Source organism: Grammomys surdaster, unplaced genomic scaffold, assembly GCF_004785775.1.
Source record: "Grammomys surdaster isolate TR1022 unplaced genomic scaffold, NIH_TR_1.0 124726, whole genome shotgun sequence".
NCBI classification, from domain to species: Eukaryota; Metazoa; Chordata; class Mammalia; order Rodentia; family Muridae; genus Grammomys; species Grammomys surdaster.
The window spans coordinates 74859-81173 of NW_021619686.1; the positions used below are offsets into that span (position 1 = coordinate 74859).

Below are 6315 nucleotides of genomic sequence, written 5' to 3' on the forward strand. Positions count from 1 at the left end.
AGTAACTATGTATGTAACATTCTAGTAACACAGAATAATAAGAGAGAAGCAGATACTGGGACCTGTGTTGTAAATATAATGGGACCTGACCATGCTGCTTGTAGGAGGAATATGGGGGATGTTGAGACTTCAGATTAGAAAGGCAGTTGAATGATGTAATTGAGACTTTATGGGCCATGTAATAGGTGCTTAGAAAACAGAGGTAGGGAAATGAAGTTGTGGAGGCCCAGCTCAAAATATTTCATAGGGGAAGAATATTATCATTCTCAAGATATTTTGGCAAAGAATACAGCTGCCTTTTGCCCTTGTTTTAAAAATCTGCCAAAGGAGGCCGGGTGGTGGTGGTGCACGCCTTTAATCCTAGCACTTGGGAGACAGAGACAGGCGGATTTCTGAGTTCGAGGCCAGCCTGGTCTACAGAGTGAGTTCCAGGACAGCCAGGTCTACACAGAGAAACCCTGTCTCGAAAAAAAAAAATTTGCCAAAGTTTTGGACTAATATTGTTGGCAGAGAAGATTCAAAGACAAGCTAGCGTTGACTGTGCTATATGGTTATTACTGACCACCTTTTTGCAGATCTACAGGGAAAAGAAGCAAGAGGGTGCTGCTTTCCCTCTTGAGGTGTCCAGGCACCATTACTCACTGCGCTGTACTGAAAGGAATGGAGCTTGGCCAGGGAGGTTGAGTTAGACAGGATCTCAGTTGGCATGAGTGCATGAGGAATAGCCTTCTCTGGAGACAGTTTTCAGTGAAACAACTTCGTTTATTAGAGGTGAACAGGACTACATACACCTTGGGGAGTGGGTAGGGGTTTTGAGATGAGCATACATCATTGGCTGGAGCTGAGATGCTGGGAATGCTTCCTCATGAAGAGGAATACCAAGTGCTTACTGGACATGTCTTTATATGGAGGAAGAAAGTTTAACCTAATTTGGCCACCAGCTATATGACTTCCTCATGGGCGGTGGATGTAAGGGGCCGTAAGGCTTACCAAACATAAGGCTTACATGCAAGCCCTGAGCAAGGAGGAAGCAGCCCTATTCCTGTCAGTCTCAGGACGAGACTTTTAGGGTTTGGAGACGTCTCTATTGCTCCAGACCAGCTCCCCAAGTTGTACAGCTTTCTGGCCCCACTTCTCCCCTTTTTGGTTGAATAAGGGGGGAGGTGTCATCATAGTCATCAGCCTCTATGTGGGGAACGGTTTGGTATTGAACCAAAACCTGATTGGCAGTGATTTTGCAATGCAACTTATCTGCCATTTTAGAAATCGGATGAGGCAAGGTGCCAGTGAAAGGATGTGAAAATTCATAGAGAAGCTTGAGGCCCCCCCACCATCTGAATTAAGGTTGGCAGGTTCACAGGCCTAGGTTCCAGGAACTAGCTGGCCACCCAAAGAAAGAACTAGCCAGGGGGCAAGTCAGCCAGATCGTTCCAACAAAGAATAGCAGAACTAATAATACAGGTAAGACAAGTCACCCCGGGAAGTGACTGACCACCAGGTAAATGACTAGGTTAAGGTCACATTCCCGAAAAGAATGTATACAGGATGTTACTCACTCTCCACCCTGGTCTGTGACTAGCTGAATGTGACTAGGTTGAAACTTTCCAACTATTTTTATGATGTAGGTTGGGATTCCTCCACTGTCCCCTCCTGGTTTCCCCTTCACCCCTCTGGTTTGTGGTTTTCTCTTTAAATACCCCTTGCTCCCGAGCCTTGGGGTCAACGCTCCTCTTGTGAGACTCGGCATCAGCCTACTGATCCCCAAATAAAGCCTCTTGCAGTTGCATCAAGATCAGTGTCTCGTAACTCATTGGGTAGCCGTAATCTCCTGTGGTTTGAGTGGGGGTCTCCCCTATCTGGAGCCTTACACCAGGAGGAGTAGAGCCCCAATAGCAAGTACAGGACCAAAGAGGGAAAGAAGCCAAGCTACCAGAGGGTTTGAGTATCATGGGCTTGGGGTGTTGATCATATAGCACGATCTGGAGATCTCGAAGGAGATCTTTGAGCATTTGTATGTTTTGTTCCACCAGTCCAGATTCATTAACATAGAAACAGTGTTTCTCCCACAACACCATGCAAGTCACTCCCTGTTCAGTAGTCATTAAGTCCAGAATTCTCTGGTTTTGTAAAACAACCCCAACTAATTTCTGCCAATTTTTAAAAAGTTATGGTTAAACATATGACCTTGTGTCACCAGCTATTCTGAGGCTATCGGTTCTTCTCCACAAACTGATGGTAAGACCCTATTGCTGAGGAAAAAAAAATATGTTGTAAGATATTTTCATTAATTCTTTGAGATTGCATATGGTGTATTTTGGTCATATTCACGTTCAACTCCTTCTTTTAACTCCTCTTCACAGAGCCATCCCACCTTTATACCCCAGGCTGTGTGTCCTCCAATCTGTGCTGTCCATATGCTTCTAGGTCAGAAGTATTCCTTTGCAATAAGATTGACTTACCAAGAGCCACTCCCTTAAAGAAAACCATTCTTTCTCCCTCAAAAGCCATCAATTGCTTAGCACCCAGCCCTTTGGGTGTAGCTTGTGCAGGTGGGTCTGCAGGATGAGATAGATGCAGACTTCCAGGTATGTGTTCCATCTTAGCTGTGAAACAGGATAGGAGGATGCTGGTCAGGAGGAGGTGACAGACAGGTGTGCAGAGCTGGCTTATGGCTGGGCCTCCCAGGACAAAGTGGATGATTTCAGAGTACTGCAAAGTACACATGTTGGAGAGTGGCCATACAGCTTCAGAGATGTCTGTCAGATATACACAAAGCAGATGGGGGTATAGCTCAGGGGTAGAGCATTTGACTGCAGATCAAGAGGTCCCTGGTTCAAATCCAGGTGCCCCCTTCTTATTGTCTCCCTTATATACAAGACACCAAATGTGAAGTATTGGTTAACACAGAACCACATAACAGACTGTGTTCCTGTGTGCTCTATATTCTGCTCAGGCCTGGTCTCTGTTCTCCTCTCTGAGAGGAGCTAGTATACAATTCACTGTGAGACCCATCTAGGTTACATGTTGTAGCACAGGCTGTACTCCCAGGCTCTGTAAGGCTCTCTCAGTGTAGAAGCTCAGAGAAGATTCAGTCCTATGAAGCTGAGGAGTTGGCTTCTTCCTCTGGAAATTTCCATAGCTGTCCCCTCAGGAACTCCCTCCAGAGTCTCCTACAGGGTGTTCTCCAGTTCTAGTTTCCCCTTAACCTGTGCTTTGGCTCCTGCTCCATTTGAGGAAGGACTGAGCCATGAATTTAACTCCTATGTATACTAAGACTCTGAGGTAAAAGGAAAATACCTGACTTCTCTTTGTGTCTTCGCCGTGGCTGATAAGTGGCCAGAGCTAATAAACTCCATGAGTAATATGAGGGAAACCTGGCAGGGCACAAGTGACCAGGACAAGGTAAACACAACCCTTATTCTGGTGTCTGAGGCTACAAGCAGAGTCATTTTGTCACAGAGTCTCACCATTGGGGACTTTAAACCCTGAACAGAGGACTCATAGGCCGAAGGGGGGTAAAAAAGAAAGGAAACCAATGTAGAGAATTGTCCACCAAGAAAACAGGGACAAGACTGAAGGATGGAAACGTGAGACAGACTGAAGGGCTGGAGACTGGAGCAATGGCTTGATGCTTAAGACCACATGTTGCTTTGTAGAGGACACAGGTTTGATTCCTAGTACCCACTTGGCATCTCACAAAAGTCTCTAACTCCAGCTCCAGGAGATCTGAAATGCTTTTCTGGTTACGTTGGGCACCAGGAAACCACGTGTTGTACAGACATACATACAGACAAGACAGCCATACACATAAAATGTAAAAAGAAAGACTGAAGGACAGGGTTTGGTGCTGCACAGTGGGGAGAGTGGGACAAAGTGACCCACTGACTTTGCCTCAGCATAACTCGACAGCCTCAGATTCAGGATATCCCCCCACAATGTCAGGTTTATGGAGCGACTAATTAAGAACTTCTGAAATAGACACACATCATTAAACATCAATGGGACTCTCACTTATGATTGATATCTGATGTTTGCAAAGCACACTGACAGGGTCCTAGGAGGGACAGTGTTGGAGATGACTAGTAAGCAGAACCCTAAATAGAGAAGACAATTATAGGCTTATAGATGAATGGAAGCAGCAGTGACACCAATCTGGACACACTGGGCTTCTATGGGACAGACTTCATTTTTCTGAGATGCTCTTTTCCATGTAAGAGAATTTACCAGGCATTGCTTTAGTCAAACCAGTCTTCATAAGGAGTATCCAAGCTCCACTGCCGAGATGTCTATCTCATGGGAAAGTTCTGGCTCCTCTACTCTCCTTGAACTGACTTAGTCAAGGCCTCCTGCCATGGAGAAAGATCTGGTTCACTTTTTCCAACAGCAACGTGCTATCTGCATTGCCTCGGAATTCTCTTTATGAATCATGAGTTCTCGTGGGAAGTCAGGCTCTTCTCAGAGAATGTATGACAAGAACAGTCTGTCACAAAGAGCTCACAGTCATCACTTTACTCTGAAGCAGCCTTTCAGCTCTGCAAGTTCATATATATCCTACGGGGTCATCACGACAGCCATTTTATACACATTCAATACTATTCCCTCAGTACATTTCCAGCAGTGAGCATCCTGTAGGTCCTGTACTTTGGAATCAAACCAGTCAAACCAATGGATGTTTCAGCCACCTCCTGACGGACCAATCTTACAAAAGGAACAAATCATCTTCCTAAGCAGAAAGAACACTCTTCTGGCATCTCCTCAACACCTGACAGTAGTGAGTTAGTGACTGTAAAACGTTCAGCAATCCTTTGCTGATGTGTTCTGCCTCCTACAAGTCTGACTTCAGGTAGCATTTCTCCATGCTAGCACAGCCTCAGACTCCGTCCACTCCCATCTTAGCCTGCCAAAAGTCTTGAAATTCAGAATGGAGTTCATCATTCAGTGGGCATCTCTGTATCATACTGGACCATTGCTCAATGTGTGTGTGGGGGGGGGGGAGACTGGGGAAAGGTATGTTCTAGTTTCATTTCTGCTGCTGTGATAAAAATGCCCTGAAAGGAGGCAAGTAAGGGCAGCCAGGGTTAATGTTAACTCACAATTTCAGGTTACAGTCCCTTATTTCAAGGAAGTCAAGGCAGCAGGAACTTTAAGCAGTTAGTCATGTCATAGCTATGAAAGAGCAGAGAAAAATGAACGCATGCATGCTCGTCAGTGCTTAGCACACTTTCTACACACACACAATCCAGGATCTCCGCCTAGAGAATAGTGCTGGGTCTTCATACATCCATTGACTTAGTCCTCAAGACAATCCCCTCCATACATGTCCATAGGCCAACCTAATCTAGACACTGTACCCTTCATTGAGACTGTAGTTCCAAGGTGAGGCTACATTGTGTCAAGCTGACAATTGAAACTAACTATCCCAGTGAGGATGAGGGAAAGAATGCAGATGGCCAGGTTAAACAAAAAAGGTAGACAGGACCCAGCACAGATAAGAGATCTGTGTGCATTGGATTAATGTACCCTGACTATAGTGTGGCTGGGAAGTGGTCCACAGCAGTAAATGGGAGCATAGTAACATTGATTCCAGAGGCCTCAGCTAATGAAGGCTTTCTAACATCATGGGTGGCCTGCCTAAGATGAATGGTAAGTCAGTAACCAGACATAAATAAGGGGGCACCTGGATTTGAACCAGGGACCTCTTGATCTGCAGTCAAATGCTCTACCCCTGAGCTATACCCCCACTGGTACAAGTGTACACAGTTAATAATTTTCATCTGAGTGGTGATAAGTTATGACTGACTATAAAGTTAAATTACAGATGCTCACAGACCCACTTTCCAGAAGTTGCCAGACCTGACTGCTGAGATGCCTTCCTCAGCTCTGCAGCTTTCCAGGTCCATCCTTGAACTGCATCATCACCCAAGAAAAGGAGTGGAGCAGCTGCAGACCAGAGCCCACTTCACACTGCTGTCCTGGGTTAGCTCTGAGCTGGCCTCTGCCTTTCACATGAGGCACCAGACACCCCTCTCTTCCTTCCCTGAAGACAGATGGGCTGTCACTCAGAGTTCATACAGGGACCTAGCTGGCACTGTTAGCAGCAGTACTGCAGGATCCCTCTCTGCCTGGAACAGCAGCTCAGTCAGTCTGTAGACTCTGAGGGTGAAGCACGTGAGCAGTGGACTCTGGAAGGGGGAAAGAAACTCACAGGGGAAATGTCCACCCTACATAGACAGCCAGATTCTGTAATTTTCTCCTTAATTCTGACCACTGGCTCACCAGATAGACATTCCTTTCTTGCTGGACTAGGCCAGTCAA

The 6315-nt window shown here is 45.9% G+C and overlaps 2 non-coding genes across 2 annotated transcripts; one reads left to right on the top strand and one right to left on the bottom strand.

The window, feature by feature from the left end:
• The first annotated feature begins 2780 nt into the window (after positions 1–2780).
• On the top strand, positions 2781–2852 carry Trnac-gca. The gene has a single exon. It is a non-coding gene; the product is annotated as a tRNA-Cys (tRNA).
• A 2816-nt stretch (positions 2853–5668) lies between these two features.
• Trnac-gca lies at positions 5669–5740 on the bottom strand. The gene has a single exon. It is a non-coding gene; the product is annotated as a tRNA-Cys (tRNA).
• Positions 5741–6315: the final 575 nt, after the last annotated feature.